Source organism: Petromyzon marinus, chromosome 51, assembly GCF_048934315.1.
Source record: "Petromyzon marinus isolate PM22_M1 ecotype Great Lakes invasive population chromosome 51, UKy_Petmar_22M1.pri1.0, whole genome shotgun sequence".
NCBI lineage: Eukaryota > Metazoa > Chordata > Hyperoartia > Petromyzontiformes > Petromyzontidae > Petromyzon > Petromyzon marinus.
The window spans coordinates 9,131,979-9,152,150 of NC_133717.1; positions in this window are offsets into that span (position 1 = coordinate 9,131,979).

Here is a 20,172-nt window from a genome sequence, read left to right on the forward strand (position 1 = left end):
ATATCTCACCTATACATCTCCCCCCCCCCACACACACACACAATATCTCACCTATACATCTCCACATACACACAATATCTCACCTATACATCTCCCCACACACACACAATATCTCACCTATACATCTCCCCCCCCACACACACACACAATATCTCACCTATACATCTCCCCACACACACACAATATCTCACCTATACATCTCCCCACACACACACAATATCTCACCTATACATCTCCCCCCCCCACACACACACACAATATCTCACCTATACATCTCCCCCCCCCCACACACACACACAATATCTCACCTATACATCTCCACATACACACAATATCTCACCTATACATCTCCCCACACACACACAATATCTCACCTATACATCTCCCCCCCCCACACACACACACAATATCTCACCTATACATCTCCCCACACACACACAATATCTCACCTATACATCTCCCCACACACACAATATATATCACCGCGTGTGTTTATATCCGACTGAGTGCGTGTGTTTATATCCGACTGAGTGGAGGTTTCTTGGTGCACTGCCGCGGAGTGGTACGGGAGTCTCAACGGAGCGACGGGGGAGGGAGGGGAGGGAGGGGAGGAAGGGAGGGGCGGGAAGGAGGGGAGAGGGAGGGAGCGAGCGAGCGAGGGAGGGAGGGGAGGGAGGGAGGGGAGAGGGGGGGAGCGAGCGAGCGAGGGAGGGAGGGGAGGGAGGGGAGAGGGGGGAGCGAGCGAGCGAGGGAGGGAGGGGAGGGAGGGAGGGGAGAGGGGGGGAAGCGAGCGAGCGAGGGAGGGGAGGGAGGGAGGGGAGAGGGGGCGAGCGAGCGAACGAGAGAGGGAAGGAGGGAGTGAGCGAGCGAGGGAGGGAGGGGAGGGAGGGGGCTGCTGCCACCGTGGGCGAGTGTCAGAGCCGCTTCCATGGGGGCGGTGTTGGAGCTGGTGTCGCGATCGCGCCCGACAGACGAACGAACGGGGGGGGGGGGTTGGGGGGGGCAGTGGACGGACGTCTGTGCGCTGGGAGAGCGATAAGGCGCGGCAGGGGGGGGGGGATCTTGCTTCTTACCCCCCCCCCCACGTCCCTGTGCCGGTGAAGGAGGCGCGCGACACGTGACGATTTTTATTGATTCGTTCGAAGCCTCGCGGCACAGCAAAAATCTCAACGTCGCAGTCGCCGGAGCAGCCTCAGGGTCCGCTGCTACCGCTGCCTCCGCGAAATCGCTAAATCGGGGTGTGTGGGGGGGGGTATTAGGGATAGCGCCCGGGTAGCTTAAGTTGGTTATCGGTTCGTATCCCCTGGTCAGTGAAACGGCTTACTATGCGCTGTTTGTGCTGGTCGCTGTTCGCAAAGAACTTACTGCAAGGCAACACTTGCCTGCCACTTTGTTGGGAAAAAAAATATATAAACATCCTACGGCACTCTATCACACTATATTTTTTGTTTAGTTTTGCTATCGGAGTCGCGTCGTCACGTGCCGAAGCACCGTACTGGAATTGTCGCACACGGAAGCGGATAACACAGAGCTACCTCTGAGATCGTTTAAATTCACAGTGGCCTTTGGTCCACACAAGGCACAGGGGCAGCACTCTCCATGCCCCTTACTCTCTACCAAATCCCAGCAGCTGCTGCACAGTCGACCGCAGCCCTCCAAAATTCACCCAGACAGTCTCCCAACATTTGCGCGTAGACTCACACAGAGACCCACAGACTCACGCAGAGACCCACAGACTCACACAGAGACCCACAGACTCACACAGAGGCCCACAGACTCACACAGAGACCCACAGACTCACACAGAGACCCACAGACTCACACAGAGACCCACAGACTCACACAGAGGCCCACAGACTCACACAGAGATCCACAGACTCACACAGAGACCCACAGACTAACACAGAGGCCCACAGACTCACGTAGAGGCCCACAGACTCGTTACAAAAAGATCCACAGACACACACAAAGACCCACAGACTCACACGGAAACCCACACTCACACAGAGATCCACAGCCTCACACAGAGACCCACAATTTCAGAGACCCACAATTTCAGAGACCCACAATTTCAGAGACCCACATACTCTTCACACAGAGACTCACAGACTCAAACGGAGTACTCATCACACAGAGACCCACATACTCATCACACAGAGACCCATATATTTGCCCTTACAGTCTCCCATGCACCAGGTATTCCCATTGGTTGCAGGACTCATAGAGACCACCCCAATGCCCGTCTCGGTAACTGGGCCTCTTCCATGTTGTGCACACAGATCTGAATTAATGTCACCGTTGCACAATATTCTTGGGAAGCTCTTCAGTACCAGTGAGCTTCCCATCATCATCATCACCACAACCACTATCACAGAGAGGGGCTTGAGAAGGTGACACGGCCGAGCGGCTGCACGTTTGCATATGTTTCGCGGTTCGACTCGCGCGGCTGCACTGGTTAATATTGCCGGTGTTGTTACTAAACAAAATTCTACTTATACGTGCCGTCTCTTTCACAGTGGACGTTAAAGATTCCGTGGCGTCCATTCGCAAGAGTAGGCCTCGCTGTCACGTTCTTGGAAAGAGAGTGGGACGTGTGTTTGCCGGTATCACGATAAAAATTGAACATTTCTGGAAAATTACCTTGCTGATTAAATCTACTGCAGCTTTGCATCACACGCGAAACACAGCTCCTTCGTGATTGTCTTGCGCAATAACCATGATTATAATCATAATCATCATAATCATCACTACTCTTTGGTTCTTTCGGCAAAGCCGACGTAGGTGACTTTACGTCACGTAGGTGACTTTACCTACGTAACTTTACCAAAAGAACCAAAGAGTATGGATTCCTGCAGTCACGTAAGCTTCAAATCATCATGCTCATCGTCTTTTGCATGTATACGGTATCGCTTCCTTGCTTCAGCCACTCACAAGCGTAACGTCCCATCTCAAACATTCAAGGGACACCCCCCGGTGGCAGCTGTCCCTGTGCGGCACAAAGTGTCTCAGCACCTATGAACTAATGTAAAACAACCCATAAACTAGTCGTGTTTTAGCAGGTGACGCCCAATGAGCTATGCAGCTCTTTTTCAGAAGCGATCTGGCTATCAAAGATGATAGCTCGACGAATTGGCTTATCACGTGCAAGTTTATAGGAGCCAAAAACTCTAAACAACGCGTGATGTTGATTCGAAATGTGGAGGGGGAAAAAAAAACAGAGGACCCAGATGAAAGAAAAAAAAACACGTGACCCCGGGGAGAAAGAGAGACACGCAAACTCCAAATACACAGCAGGCGTCAGATTCGGGATCGAACCCACGACCTCCTGCACACCAGGCGAGGTAGTTAACATCTCGCCACCGCAGTACATCCGTGATATCTCTGCCTCCACGCCGCATCAAGGGGGGTTCACTCTTGGCTGGTTTGTACTTCCGCGGGCTGAGCCTTTTGCCTTCAAAATCCTCGTAGCCGTGCGTGTCCTTGGTCTGCAACGCACGGCTGCACATTTCGCTAGCAACTTGGGTTTGAGGTTGGATTGCAAATCCCAGACGTCTCATCCTTGACGCCCCCCCCCCCTACCTCTCCCCTCCAGTCTGACCGATGAAGATTACCGAGAGTTGAAAAGCACCCCAAAATTCTTCCCCACTGCTATGCAGGCACAGTGGCAATGTTTAGTCCGTTTCTCAGCTAACCGCAGCGCCGGTCCTGATGGGATTAACGGAGAGTGGGTGAAGGCGGGGGGGGGGGGGTCCACGATTCGCGAACAAATAAAGCAAGATCCGGCTTGCCGGACGCAATGTCACGGGCACGTTCGCCCACGAGATGCGCCCAGTAGGTGCAATGCTAAGGTCACCGAACTTGCAAATCCAGAGGTGGTCGATTTCGGATGTGATCTCCAGGCGCGGCTGCTCAAACGATGGGGGGGGGGGGGGGTGAGCTTTCATAATAGTCGATGGGCAGGTCCCCCGCGCGTGATTATGTGATTTCCCCCACGCAATTTACGTCCGATTGTGCGATCGATTGACATGCCACGAGTCAGTCGGAGTGCCCATTTAGAGGACCCAATTCGCGTGAGAAAACGGGGTCCACAGAAGGGGATATCGCAGAGCTAACCTCTTGAGATCCCTTCACGTGAACTCTCGCCCACGGGCAATTTCCCACCCGCTCTGCCACTGACAGTGAAGATCGTCGCATGGCAATTGAATTTTGGAGGTTAACTTTTTGCCGAATTCGTCGCGGATAGAAATTGGTTACCGGACTCAGACCATCAACTCACTGCGCTTTGAGAACCAGGTGTTAATCGCAACTCAGTCTATGCGAGTCTATGGTTCTCTCTGATAATCTGTGGCACTCCGTGTGAGTTATCGGTGACTGGGCTGAGGCCATCAACTCACTGCGCTTTGAGAACCCAGTGTTAATCACAACTCAGTCTATGCGAGTCTATGGTTCTCTCTGATAATCTGTGGAACTCCGTGTGAGTTGTCGGTGACTGGGCTGAGGCCATCAACTCACTGCGCTTTGAGAACCCAGTGTTAATCACAACTCAGTCTATGCGAGTCTATGGTTCTCTACGCGAATTTATGGCTCTCTGTGTGAGTGATTCGCGACCTGGCTGAGAACATAAAACTCACTTCGCTTGAGTAACCCCGGTTTAATCACGGATCAATCTACGTAAATCTACACACGTCTCTGCGCGAGTCTGTAGACCTCGAAGCAATAGAGGGTTATTTTTTTAGGGGGGGGGGGGGTTAGATCGCGTAAATATATAAATGTGTCGTTAAAACCCGCCACCACCCGACACAGACAACGAGTAAGGGTTGCCACGTAAACAGAACGTGCCAATTCGTCACTAGTACAGCAACACCGGTGTATTGGAGAGCCAAGCCACAACATTCACAATCTGAGTACGACGTTTCGCCAGCAGTTACAACCAGCTTCATCAGGCGCCAGCCACATTTGTGGAGAAGTTCACCTGTTTCGTCCTTTATATAGAGGCGTAGATGTGTGACCACCCTTATGTGCTCTTGCGCAAAGTGTGTGGGGGGGGGGGGGAATTAATGAGTGAATGAGTGAACGTACATCATGCATGCAGATTATGTGAGCCCTTTGATCTTGTCCTTCGTACTCAGATTGTGGCTTGGCTCTCCGCCACACCGATGTGCTGTACTGGTGATGAATTGGCATGTTCTGTTTACGTGACAACCCTTACTCGTTAGGCTGTGTCGGGTGGTGGCGGGTTTAACGACACATTTATAAATTTACGCGATCTAACCTAAAAAAAACACTTCTATTATCGATGATATTGGTCGCGAAAGCCTCCTGCGTGTTAAACCTCTACGCAAGCTTATCCGTCTTTTTATCAGTCCACGGGGGTCCCACTGTCAATCCCATGGGTCCCTGTGTGAGCCCGCGCGTACTTCGATCCAAGTCGTGCGCGCTGACACCAACTAACCAACAGCTCGCGATGTTGGAGCACCCGGGTTTAATAACATGGCGGCTTGCTTGGATTCGACCCCAGGAAGCACGCCGGTGTCGTATCAACACCCTGACCTCGGCGGGTCGCCCTTGTGCTCAGCATATCCCACGTCCACCTTGGCCCCCACCAGAAGCGGCGCTTTGCCACGAGCAACGATTCCTCCGCACCCTTAAGCCATCTCAGATCCACTCACGCGGAAACTAAAAAAAAATGAATCACGCTCTCAGGTACATGGGGCGCGTGCGCTCGTGTGTGCGCGTGCGTGTGTGCGCGCGTGCGCGTGCGTGTGTGCGCGCGTGCGTGCGTGCGCGCGCGTGCGTGTGTGTGCGCGTGCGCGTGCGTATGTTCCTGCCTTTCCACTTCGGCGTATCGATTTCAATAAAGGGGGAGGCTGTATCCGCGCGTGCCTAAAACGCACCGGCGGAGTTTAATGGAGCGCGTGATATACGCGAACGGGCCATCGCTATGCGGTCTCCTCCGCTCAGAACGTTTGTTGGTGTGCGTCGTTAGAAGCCGGTGGCACGAGAAGGGGGACCGAACATTTGGCCAAAGGAGCCCAGAACAAACAACAAAAAACAACAACATACTAAACCCCAGACGGACATCGTTCACGGGCAAAGTGCTCACGGGAGTTTTCGAGTGAAGTGGCAGGACCACACACCATTCGCTGCGCCGCAATAGATCAAAGCAGGCACGACTGAGCGTAATAATTCACAGAGAAGGGGCCCTGTTGGATGGCTGATGTCTTCGGAATTCTAGATAAGGAGATCCGCAAGGTCACAGTCGTCAGATTACTGGTGAGAGAGAGTAAATATATTCACGTAAAGCAGAGCGTAGCGCGTTTCAGTCCGAACGCTGTATCCTTGCCTGGCTTGTATCGTCGACGTCAAGACAAAATGCTTTCTCACTCACCTTCCGTTTACGGCCCCGAGGCAGGAGTGGAAATTCCACATTCCTACGGAGAGGGTGAGTCCATCTGCAGGATGATCGCTGTCGCCTTGTTTGTAAAGCGGCACTCGTTTTTGCTAACCCTGCATAGGGCGATGATTGAGTTGAGGCGAGCGCCAACCGAGGTTTGAACTCAGCAACCTTCTGTTTGTGAGATGCGCAGTGTGACCAGTGAACAACGAGAGATATAGTGCACCTGATTAAGCGAGCATCCTCCCTGTGGGTGAGAGCGGTAGTGAGGCGGTTAGCGCGCTGCGCTTAAGAACCTCGGCGAACCTGAGTTCGATTCCCGCTCACGGCCACCGCCAGTGACGATTATCTGAACCGGTCCTGGGCCTCCCCTAGGTCGACTCAGCTTCAAATGAGTACGCCAATGGGGAGACAAAGACGGACGGGTGTGTTAGTGGCCACCCACTTCCTCGTGTCCCATGCCGACCTACATACGTGCTACTTAATAATAGAACTTGCCCCAACATTCTGTTACATCTATACGGGGGGATCTTTGCCTTTGATCTCTTATGTATAAGTATAGCTGTGTGTGTGTGTGTGTGATCACACTCACCACTACGGTGTATACACCGGTGCGTGGTGAGGTCAAGGCAGTGGTGAATGTCTGACAAGGCTCAGGTAAGCGTCACCCGGTTGCAACGTCACCCCGTTCATCGGTGGGACTGCACACTGGTCCATAATAATAAAAATAGATATCGGAAAGTGAGCAAGGCTCCAGATTGTAGCAGTAGCGCAGCTATCGAGTGTGCAGGCGGTGCAACTGCACCGCCAGGGCCCATGTGCTGTAGAGAGCCAGAGGGGCTGGGGGCTATGAAGAGGAGGAAGGGAATCGGCCGTGGTGGACCCATATCAATGCCTTGAACCAGGGCAGGGTTCAATTTCAGCCGGGTCAGAAAATATTTCCGTAACCGGCACACCACATCCAGTTTACCTCTCGCTATGGCTGTGGCTGCGAAATCACGCGTCACCCACCCGCTCCGTTCTACCATGTTAGTCTCCATTACTCTGATCTCACCTCGAAATCTTGCCTGTCCCTTCTCTCATCCCCACGAGGGTCTTAGCAATTGAAACGTCGGGGGAGGGGGGGGGGGGGTGGAAGGAAGGAGCCCCAAATGGTCCAGCAACCCCCCCAAAATTGCAGCACCGTGAGCTCGGACGATTTAACCCCGGGGACACGGAGAGGAGTTTTCGCTTTACACGGGCGCGCTGCCCTTCCGCGGGAGAACGCCCGCTCACGGACGACGCGGGCGATGAAAGCGAATCAACAGAAGTGATTTTCCCCGCACCTCATTATCGCCAAAGTGGCAGACAACAACCACAGTCACGGCAACAGCACCGGGAGGCACCGCGAGCCTCGCCAGCCCCCCCCCCCGCCCCCCGCTGCTGTGCTGCTCCATCTCGCCGTAAGTGGGGCGTTATTTATTTATCTTGTTTGTTCGCGGTGAGAGAGCCGCAATGAGCGTTGTCCGGGACGTGTTGGAATTTATTGAGATTGTTTTCGTTGTTTGTAACAAGGGGGGGGAGGGGGGAAGGGGGAGTGGGGGGAAGGAGGGAGCGAGGGCAGGGAGGGAAGGAGGGGGCCAGGGGTTGAGGGAGGCAGGCAGGGAGGGAGGCAGGGATGGAGGCAGGGAGGGAGGGATAGCTTCCCCGACAGCGCTGTTGAGTGAATGGTGAAGCGCTGCAACCGGGACTTGAACTCCAAAGGGGAGCCTGGTCTCGATTCCACCATCCTGCGTGGCAGTTCATTCATTCCACTCAAGGCACTTTTTGAGTAAAAACTCGCCCCCCCCCCCCATTAAAGAGGGCATTGCAATAATTTACGGTATAAATTAAACGAAGGGTAGTCCTACCTCTAAAATCAAAACACATATGAAACGAAATGAAAACGATAGGACATATCCAAGGAAAAACATTAGTCTTGCAGAGTTTCCGAAACTCTTCGGTGCTCAGAGCCAACCTGAGGGCCAGCGGAAGAGAGATCCACACCTTACACGCCACATTCGAAAAGGCCTACGACTACCGGCCCAGCGAACGTCAAAGTCTCGGTTTGTGTTAGCAGCAGGGCCTGCCTGGCCTGGAGAGAGCAGGATGTCTACTACGATACGTCTGGGGGGGGGGGGGGGGCAGGTAGGACTGCAGGTACTGAGGACCAAGGCCGCTGTAGAGCAAGTTTATTAAATCCCGATCCCTCCCCCCCCCTGCCCACTCCGCCACCCCACAACAAAAAAATAACAGAGACAAAGATCCCCCGGTATTAGGGCAAGTGCTGTTAGCATTTTCCCCGCACACACGCTGCGCGCACACACATGAGTGTAAGGGCCCGTTATTGTCACTCACGGCTCAGTCCTTTGCCTCTGGCTCAAGTGAGCCGACTCAAAGCCACGCTTAACCTGAGCCGCCTCTGACCACGGTTCCAGCCACGCTCAGGATTTCCGTGGAGCTGAGCCTGAGCCAAGCCACGGCTGAGCCGCTCACACATTTGCAGCACCCCCTCCCCCACTGACCAGCAAGGTGAAGTATGGTCAAACCAGCCCCCAGGAATGACGCAACTTTGGGAGCCCTTCATCCAGCAGTAGCTCAACAAAGGACTGTAATTATTGTCGTATTTTTTATTAACTTAAAACTGACTTCCATACGCATTATTAGGAAGTGTTTTTTTATATTTACTGTGAAGTTTCCTGATGTTGTGGAACTGCCCAGGAGTTCCACAGAAACTCTGTTGAGTTGTTTCATAGTAAAGTACCGCAAGTGGCAAATCATCAACAACAATAACACAGCAACAACAACAACAACGCAGCTATTATTTGTAGCCTACACCCCCAGGCCGTCCATTCTAGGCTTCCCCGCACAATATTGAAAATAATAAAAAATTGAACGCGACTTAAGTGTTACAGCGAAATGAACATCAATTTTAAATCGAGGGACGTGTTTTGGCGTTTGCACCGTGCATACGCGGGGCAAGGCTATCGCAAACTAAGGCGTCACGTTGCAACAGTCCGAGGCGACGTTTTGCCGTTGCGGCTGTACCCATCCAGGTCATGCGCGGTGTGGTTTTGAGAAATTGGTTATATCTGGACGATGAGGCCATCAGCACACCACGGCATATTGGTTAACGTGGCAGACCTCACCCGGACCCCTTACGCGTACCGTGAAGCTGATTGCTCATGGCAGTGCTATTTTGATTGTTTCCTATGGGGTCCCACGGTGGCTAGGAGATGTTAACTACCTCGCCCCGTGTACAGGAGGTCGTGGGTTCGATCTCGACCCTGACGCCTGCTGCTGTATATTTGGAGTTCTCCTCGTGGTCGTGTGGATTTTTCTCCGGGTCCTCCAGTTTTTCCCTCCATATTTAGACAACATGTATTTAGAGTATTTGGCTTATATGTATGTCTACATGATAAGCGAATTCGTTGAGGTACACATTTGTGGCCAGGTAGCTTCTGAAGAAAAAACTATATAGCTCACTGGGCCTTGCCTGGTAAAATAATAATGAAAATATTTTGCTGCTATAAATGTCCACATGATAAGCCACTTTGTTGAGCTATCGTTTGTGACCAGGTCGCTTCTGAAAAAATAAGTTACTACCCCAGTGGGCCTTACCTGGTGTGATAAAAAAATAGTTTCGTTTTACTGGTATTTAAAAAAAAAATTGTTTACCTTTCCCATACCGTGCACTCCTATTGTGTTATCGTATGCTTTGTTGTTGTAACTTTCTGACCGCGTGTCCCTGCTGTACATCTATGGGGGGAGCGGGAGGGGGAAAGAGCTTCATAGCTCATCGGATTTCTTCCAGCACAAGTAAATATAACATTCCGATGCCACTGATTCTGACTATTTACGGCCGGTACGCACACCGCGGTGTTTACCAGGGCGGGGGGTGGCCACGGTGGCTCTCACCGCCGCTACAGCTCGCCCATGGTCACCGCACTGGGCCAGGAGAGCCCCCCCCCCCCCTGGGGGTGCGGCTACGGGGTGTCCGCGCCGTCAGCGCTCACGGACGCGCGATGTCGGGGGTCGACATCTCTCCCGCAGGCGCTCTGTAAAAGAAAAAAAAAACAAGAGTCAAATTTCCGCGCGTGTAAATTAAACCGTAGAGTGGAGGTGACATTGAAGTGACCTCGTGAAAAAAAAAGCAACCCCTTGACCGTGACTTTTAGTTATTTGGTGTGTTTTTTTTATTCTCACGAGCAAAGCTTCAAATCGTGCCCGACAGCTCGGGACATGAAGCGTTGTTGTGTATCTAAGACGTCGGCTGTTTTGTTGATTTGTTGTTGTTGTTGTCAGTCTGCAACTTCCCACTGTTGGGCAAAGGCCTCCATTCCACATTACCTTCCATTACTTCCTTGTATGAGAAACACAGATACCCATAGACTCACTCAGAGACCCGTACACTCACGCAGAGACTCATTAACTCACACGAGACTCATAGATTCACTTAGAGTCCCATAGAATCACAAAGAGACTCATTCAACATGTGTATTACTTGCCACTGATGTGAGCCGAGGGTCGGCAATCGAAACTCGTGTGTGTTTTTTTCCGGGTTCATTAACGCGGCAGCGCGCTAACCACTGCGCCACCGCTCCACAGGGGGCAGCGCAAAGCGAGACAAATAACGTCTCGGACAAGCACGCAGCGTGAGTGCGTACGAAGTGCCGAATTACACCGCGTTCAACGTTCTGTTCAGTTTCATATCGGACGTTCGCGCTTTTTTGTATGCGGCTCCGGAAACCTCCCCGCCACCTCCCCCCGCGGCCTCCACCGCCCCCTTCCTCCTCCTCTACCTCCTCCTCTACCTCCTCCTCCTCTTCCTCCTCCTCTACCTCCTCCTCTACCTCCTCTTCCTCCTCCTCTTCCTCCTTCACCACCACCGCCGCCACCGCCGCCACCACCGCCCTGTCGCCCAATGACGAACGAATTTCACTTCACATCGCTCGCACCTGGAGCCGGACTTCGTGAGCAGTGGACGCGGCAAACGAATTAATCAGTGGCGCCGATTACGGCGAAAACGGCGGACCCCGCTCGGAATGCTTCAATCCGCCGACCGACCCGGCGCGTAGTCGGGGGGGGGGGGGAGATTTCTGAGCCACCGTCAGGCGCCCCCCCCCTCCCTCCCTCCACCACCACCGCACCTCCACATTGTGCGTGCCACCGTGAGTTACACGGGTGGCTCACGGTGGCATTTGAGCCTCCGCTCGCAGGGGGGGGGAGAAGGGCTTGACGTTCGAAACTGGAATATATTTACTCGCCAATTTTTTTTTGGGGGGGGGGAGCAGAAATGCGTTAGCCGCGTATGCAGCGCGAAATGTCAACAAAGCGAACCCCGCGGAGAGCGAGGGAAGCCCGGGTCTCAACGCAGGATCTCAGCACTGCCGATTCGAGCCCTCTGACTCTTGAATCACGAGGTGGCGAGATGTTAACTAGCTCGCCTGGTATACAGGCGGTCGTGGCGCTTATATATGTTCTCTCTCTCCCTCTCTCTCCCGTGGTCACGTGGAATTTTTTGGTCCGGATCCTCCGGTTTTTCTCTCCGCAGTCAGAATCGACATCACGCGTTTAGGGTAGTTTTTGGCCGCCCTAAATGGGCACGTGGACAGCCACTTTGTCGAGGTGTCATTTGTGGCCAGGTCGCTTCTGAAAAAGAACCACAACAGCCCAGTCGGGACCTTTCCTGGTAAAACAAAATAAAGTTTAGTTCAGTCGCCTCGTCTCACGCGAACCTATTGCAGACGGAGGCCCTATTATTCCTGCTCGGAGCCCGCGGGTGACGACTTGAACTACGCCGTGACGTCTCTATGAAGGTGGAGGGGGGGGGAGGGAGGGTGGGAGCAGTCTCCATCACGCACAGGCAGGCCGGCAGGAGCCAAGATTCGTCGAAGCGGCGCACGGCAAATTCATCGCTCGTTTTGACACGGAACGCGAAAAGCGCGGAGAGCGAGGGGGGGGGGGGGGAAATAAATAATTACGAGACGCCGTAAATATATTAATAAATCGACGGGGCCTTCTGTGAAAACCCTTTAAAACGAAAATGTACTTTTTTTCTTGTCGTGAGTTGCCGCGCGTAAATATTTTAATGAATTAGGGAACATCAACCCGAGCTTGTAAGGCACGCGCATTACCAATTATACATCCCGTCCATACACGCCAGGGCGATCCATTTATAGACACCCCAACTTAAACAATTGGGAGAATGTCAAACTACGCATGCAAAACAAAAAACATATTTCTAAGGCTCTCTCTACCTGTCCTCCCACCAATTTTAATTCACTCAAACATTAATCTGTCAACACACTCCTTGAAAAAAACTTCTTCCAACATCGCTTTCACAATATGAATTCACCCGGCCAGGTGAAGAAAGGTGATCATTTAGAAATCAGTGGGATATTTGTAAACGGATCACACTGTGTGTGTGTGTGCGCATTACATTTGTAATGGCGAGCGGTCGTGTATCGGTGAGCGTGCTGCGCTAAGGCCCCCGCCACCAGAGTTCGAATATGGGGCCGTCCATAAATGACGTCACGCGATTTTGGACGATTTTTGACCCCACCCCACCCTCGTCACACGGCGTCACAAAAAGTCAGACCCCCCCCCCCCTCAAATATGACGTCACAAAGCTCTGCCCCCCCCAAAAAATATATAAAACATGCTTCAAAGCGCTTTAAACTATTGTCATTGTAGTGCATATTTAATGTGCCGCTGCACCCTGATGTTGAAGGAGAAAACATTTATCAAAAAGTCTATTTAATTAAGTAGAACGTGTTGTCTATATTTATTTAAAGTTGCGCATTTTGATGTGACGTCACATTTCTCAAACCCCCCCCCCTCGTCATAAATGTCTGACCCCCCCCCCCAGGTGCGTGACGTCATTTATGGACGGCCCCTATCCCCCTCACGACTAATTACAGTGGCGAATATTTCAACCGGTCTTGGGCCTCCCCTAGGTCGACTCAGTCTCGAGTGAGTACCTGGTGGGGTGTTGTAAACATTCCCAGCACTGGAGAGACACGAGGGGGTGGGTGCTGGCCACCCACCCCCTCGTGTGCCGTGCCAACCTCCTTCATAGATGCTACTCATTAACAACACTTGGCCCAAAAGTGTGTTAAGGCTAGCCGGCAGACCTTTGTCTTATCTTCGTGCGCAAATTGTGTTTGGACTGTATTCTAGTTCCGGAGCGATGTGGGATGCACAGTAGTTGTATAACAGCGCAAAGTTAGGCACGCTAAGTGTCGCACACAGACACAATTGTACACCGACACAAGTGTACACGTGAATTTAAATGGGAGTGAAAATATTTTCAGATAAAAGGTTATTGCGACCCCAAAAATATCAACGTGACCTCATGTTAGGCTAACAGAAACTCATGCTATGAGCTGTCGTATAGATTTCTGGGAAAATTAATTATTGCTCTATCGCCTTATTTTCCAGAATTAACTGAACCAGCAAAATGTTTTATTTAAGCGAGTAACATTCTGAACCGGTTTCAATAGTCTCGGTCTCATCAGCAGCAGCAGTCTCGCTAAACAAAGACTGCCGGTTTACCGGGCATTATTGGTCAGAGGACTCCCGTCTAAATGAAGTCCAACAGACCGATGATCTTAAATAAATACATTTATACTTGTAAAAACAGGATAGCGGCCAATTGATGATGTTAGGCGAATGGTATTTGTAAAGGCATGTTTACTCAGCGGATTGCATCACTGAATGATGACCGTCATGTGACGTGTATACATTTAGCCTTCCCATCGTCACCTTTTGACCTCCTTCCCCTCCATATATGTAGACGTTTATGTGTGTATGTATACATCGTGTGTGCATGTATTATATATGTATGTGTTGTGGGGGAGGTGGTGCAGCGGTCAGCGCTCTCAACATGGGGAAACGAGTTCGATTCCCTCTCACGGAACAACACCAGTGACGATTATTGAAACCGGTCCTGGTTCTCCTCTTGGTAGACTCAGCATTAAATGACGAATTGGTTTGGTGTAAACGTCAGCAATGGGAGACAAAGGCGGCCGGGCATGGCGTGGGGCCACCCACCCTCGTGCGCAGTGCTGGCTTTAATAGGTGCTCGCTAACACCACATTCCTCAACAGTCTATATAGGGTCACAGTGGGGTTTCTTGTGGGTGTGTACATATATAAATGATTATTTCTGAATATAAATGGACACTATTGAACACACATGAAAGCCGGTAATGGTGGCACTGCATTGCAGCGCTTCCTGTTGATCCAATGCCACTACATTTAATTACTCTATTTAACCAGCTACAGCCCAGTGAACTATTCGCTCTTTTTCAGAGGCGACCTGGCCACGCATGATGATGGTTCATCATCGAAGTGGCTGATATCATCATCGTCATCACGCGTGGGACTTCTATAGCAGCAGCAGCAGCCAAATCATCTGAACGCGAAAGCTGAATCTGGATGCGGAGAAGGGAGGGCAACACACACGACCACCGCATGGAGAGAGAAAGAGAACACGCGCACTCCAATTAAACAACGAAGGGGCATCGTCAGGGTCCGGGATCGAACCCACGGCCGCCTGCATAACAGGCGAGGGAGAAAACATTCCTCGACACCGGCGGCAAGGCGCCTCCTGGCTTCCCGTGGCCCCGTTCTGGAACCAATTAAAGCGAACTGGAACGGACAAATCTTGTCGCGAGCCATCTGGCCGAGCCACCCAGAATTGCCTCTCAACTCCCGGAGCCCTCTCTGAGGGGGTGCGCGTGCCTCTCTCTCTTTCCGCGCGACCCCGAGTCCTTCAAACCCTTCGCTCCCTCCTCCTCCCTCCCTCCCTCCACCCTCCACCCTCCACCCACTCCACTCCAAATGCGTCGCTGTCCAACCGCCGGTCCATCTATCCGTCCGTTCGGCAGAGTGTGACTTCGTCTCGGTCGCTTTTTCGCGTGTGAACGAGCGCCTGAAATAGAGACGCGACGGCACTAAGGCGAAGGGGTGGGGGTTGGGGGCGAGGGAGTTGGGGGGCGAGTGGGACGGGGGGGGCAGGTCTGCGATTGTTTTTTCCTCTGTTGTCGGCTCTGCTCCGTTGACCTCTTGACCCCCACCCCCACACCCCCGAGTATCACAGCCGGGCTGAGCTCACCGGGCGGACCCTCAGCGCACGCGGCGCTGTTCGCCTGCTCTGCGTAGGCAGTGAGATGGGCGTTGGCACACGCACGGGTTAATCCGGCACCCATCTCGCTCACAGTGCAGAAGAGATTCCTGTTGGGCCCACACTCCCCCCCCCCCCCGAGAATATAGTTGTTGTGGTCGGTGGGATTAAATGCAAGCATCGGGCGGATAGTCTATGGCCCTAGTCCGTGTTTCTAGTTTCTCTTGTAGGAAGACAGACAGATTCATTAGGTCCGGGTGTCATGAAGGGCTAAAGGCGCAGCCACTGCAATTGCTTGACCCAAGAGACTGCTGGCGGAAGGGGCCTCTAATCGGGGTGAGCTCTCCATGTTTTTTGTTTGTCTACTCTTACACCTTGGAAAAGCTGACAGCATCCACCACGCACGACCCGCCAATGTGATAACCATTGTCATCACGGCAGCATCAACAGAGTGATAAATATAACAACAATAATTGGTTCTATCGGTAAAGTCACGTAGGTATAAAATAAAATAAATCACGACGTTTTAAAACAGTCTGCCTCAGCAAGCAGACCACGCTTTCCTACCTGATGACGAACGTTTGTGTTGCGCCCGAAACGTCGTGATTTATTTTATTTTATACCTACGTGACTTTACCGAAAGAACCAAAGAGTATGGATTCCTGCAGTCACGATAGCTTCAAATCAACAATAACAGGCTTTAGCCTGTCCGGTAAGGGTAAGGCCCATTCTTATTTCATCATCAGAATGTCAGAATCAGAATATTTATTTGTACTGGAGGAATTCGATGAGCTATGAAGCTCTTTTTTCACAGATCTCCAGTGATATAAAAAAAACAGGTTTCATAGCGTCATACGTGTCTATGCTCTCAATCCCCATATCGTCTAAGCATATGTAACATTTATATATGGTGTATAAATTCTGTTATATAATTTTAGATGTTACAAAACTATATGATATTCATATTAAATTGAAGCGACTAGTCATGGTCGTAAGGTGCAAAACAATTGAATCATGATCACACAAATAGTTTGGGAAAAGAAAATACACTTCAGAAATTCCCATATCACGCAATTGGACAGTTCCACATTTTCTAACTGTAGCATTGCATAACGCCATGTAAAGGTGGACATCCCATTTAGCATGATTATAAATTTGAAATTTGTTTTAATACAAGCATAGTGTGTCAACCAATTCGGACTGGAATTCAGATCGATACAAATAATAATTAGTCCACCTCTCTGGATAGTCGGGAGAATTGCTCATAGAATCCCGCGGTGTGGTGAGATGTACTCAGACTAAGAGACATGTCCTTCCACGCCGGTGATGGCAGTGATGCTCGTAGATTCCACAAGCGTGTCGAAACATTGGCTTATTCCATGAATAAGCCATATTTAAGATAAAAAAAAATACATGAGCTCACAAGCATCAATGGGATTATGATGATGATGATGATGTTTTTTAATTAAACTGTTGAGGTCGCCGCCTAATAGTGTGGAACTGTTCCAGTAGTAAATAAAAGATGACGATCCCGGCTGCTTCCATAAAGGTGGCAAGGCAGGAGCACACGTTGCGTTGCGAGCGGTGCGAGAAGCAATTATCGCGAGACTTGCCCAGCAGAGAAGCCAACTCGCGTGTGGGTTCACGTTGAGACACGAGCAACGTGAATAAGTCGTCTGCCACGGATGATGATGAGAAGAAGAAGAAGAATCATCGTTAATTTACTGAAACGATGAAAGGGAAAATTACATCGAGGCACACCAGACAATGTTTCGAATCGTTTTACGATTCAATTGGAATTTCAAAGCCTCCAATAGACAAAATGGAGCAACGCCTGCAAAAAAACCGGTTTTGCAAGTGCTTTGGTCCCATCACCACCATGGCAGCTTTCCAACGTCAGCATATTTTTTTTATTATTGTTACGATTGTTTTCCCAGGGCAGCCTCAATGAGTCTCAAGACTCTCTTGCAAGTGGGTCCTGCCAACGTTTCGTAGTAGGGGGGGGTGCTGATTGTGTCTGTGTGTGTAGGGACATTTTTCAGCATCGGTTGGGATGCTTGGCCAATGAATATAATGTGCGTAATTTGGAAAAAAACAATCACAAATTCCACATGTAAGACTCCTCTTATGTATGGCAATCTGTTCAAGAGCTAAATGCCAATGTTGAGGTCTGCCAGCCACGACGAGAGGGCTCCAGGAGAGAGAGAGCGTGCGTGCAGTGTTGCTATTCCTTCTCCATTTAACGAGTGCAGACTACAGTGGTTTCCTACAGTATATGGGTCAATAGGTTGGGTTGCATGGCCACAATCGTGCTACTGTGACTTGTGTATTTAATTGTTCATTCATGAAGGAGATTCGGTATGCGTGGGCCTGCTGTTGATGTTCTGACGCTGTTGGTGCTTACACCAGTGGTGAGTGAGTGACTTGCTGAGTGGGTGAGTTGATGGTTCCAGCGGTGTTGTCGCGGAGGAGGAATGCCAAAGCCAGGAGGTGCGATGATGATGATGATGATGAACGCCTCGAATGAGGCGTTTATTCAGTACACCTTAACGTTCCAGACGGTACGCATGTGTACACACACATGTGATGCAAAGCGCATATAATAAGGTGCTCCTTATAGGGCGCTGCATCATAAAAATGATCATTATCAGCATTACTTATCGGAAGTGAAATAACCGATTCGTGTTTTTGTTTAAACATAACAATTGGACAGCTTGCCATTACATGCCTCGCGTCTGGCAATTGTTTTTTTTTAGTTTGCGCGGAGCCAGTTTTGCCGCAAACGCGGACTGGCTTGAGCTGGAAACAAATGGGATTTTTGTAAACCTAACCCCGCGGCCTCGAAACAAGTTGGAGCGTCTGGCGCGATGGGTTTTGTGAAAGAGGCATTTAAACTCGATTTTAAGTGCCGCCGCCGCGTCTGTCTGCTAGGCAAGGGCGCAACAGGACGGCTTAATACAAAATGTGTCAAGGAATATTACGCGGCCAGTGCTCTGCGTCGAGACCGCAATTGGTACCCGCTACAAGATTGCGATATTTTATCCCCGGTAATGGCACAATTTCTCTCTTTTTCTCTATCTCTCTCTCTCTCTCTCTTTGTCAAGAAAAAAAACTTTGAATTGAAATGTCTTTCGTAATCAAGATAACATTCAATGTCAAGGAAGGCCACACAAAGAGAAGGGCTACTAGGAGTGTGGGGGGTGGGGTGGGGGAAGCGCACTCTTGTCAGGCAAACGCGAATCCGCCTTCTTTTCCGCTGGTTGATGCGTGCGTGTTGCGTAAAATCGCGAAGACGGTTTAAAGGCTGCGATTAACTCGCGTCAAGGTTATACGCACTGATCGCGGAGCTGTTGTGCAAGGCGGCGGGGGGGGGGGGGATTTAGGTTAAACAATTCGGGTCTCCGGTGACGAGTTGGCTCTGGTGTTGTCAGTGGCGGCGCCAGGTTTGAGCAAACCAAAAAAAAACAAAAAGCTTTGGGGCTCTGACAGCGCAAGGGCGCCGCAGATTCACCAACTATAGAAGGACGCCTGTGAAAAAGAGCTTTACAGCCCATCGGATTCCTCCGGTATAACTACATATTCTGATGACAATGTGTGATTTTACAGAACGCCTCGTTCATGCAAATTTGCGTCTCACAGTCGCCGAGGAACCACAGACCAAGCTGCAAGCCAGCGAGGCTTTAAGCCAACGCTATAAATTATTATATTTACTAATAATACCTTTTGATTATTGAAGGGTGTGTCCGCTACTCAATTGCTACTATTAATGAAACGATAATTCGCCATTATTTGAAAAAAGTTATTCTCATCAGCACCCGTGATGTAAAGTGGAGTCCCCCAACTCTTATTGGCTACCTTTGGCATCTCGATGCGCTATGAAGAAGGGGACCTTGCCCGAAACGTCACCCGTTACATTTAATATTTTATCCCAAGGCCACACGGTGTTTTGTTTTCAACTGTGCTTGTGCAAAACACAAGCACAAAAGCAGCAGCAGTAGAGACGGCATCGTCGATAATCTCTGACGGTAGGGAAGAATGATTCCTCGAGGTGACCAAGTCATCAAGAGTCGCGGCGAAACAAGTAGGGCCAGCATCAAGAGCATGTAGGTCACGCGTGTCTATCTCCCGCGTGACCTCGTGTGCATAGGCTCGCGAGGTCCGAGGGATGAGGCGCTTGTTGGTTTAGAAAGGGACGAATGGGGGGGGGGGGGGGGTGTAGGAAATATTTCTCATCATCAGCTCCGTGACCGGCATCGCCGCTCGAAGCGGCCAAGAACCCAGGCATTCATTTATAAAAACCCGTCGCCATTTGCCGAAAGATAGCCGCGTATGTCTGCAACGCGCCGTACGACTGAAGACGATCGCCTATCAGTTCCTCAAGACGATTCTCAGCACGCGGAGCGAAACGTCGGGCGTCGTGCCGCGAAAAGCACGCGGCACAAACCCGACACAACTCGTCTAGGAGCTGTCAACAGCGGTGGTTCGGGCTTCGTGGAGACACCGCAGAGGATGACCGGGAAGCGCCTGGCAATTGCTGAGCCAGGATAACAGAGCTCTCCGTTTCGGAGCGTGCGTGGAGGTGGCTCTTGTTTGTCGAGGTGGTGCCGTTGGAGCGGTTTTCGTCTCGTCTTG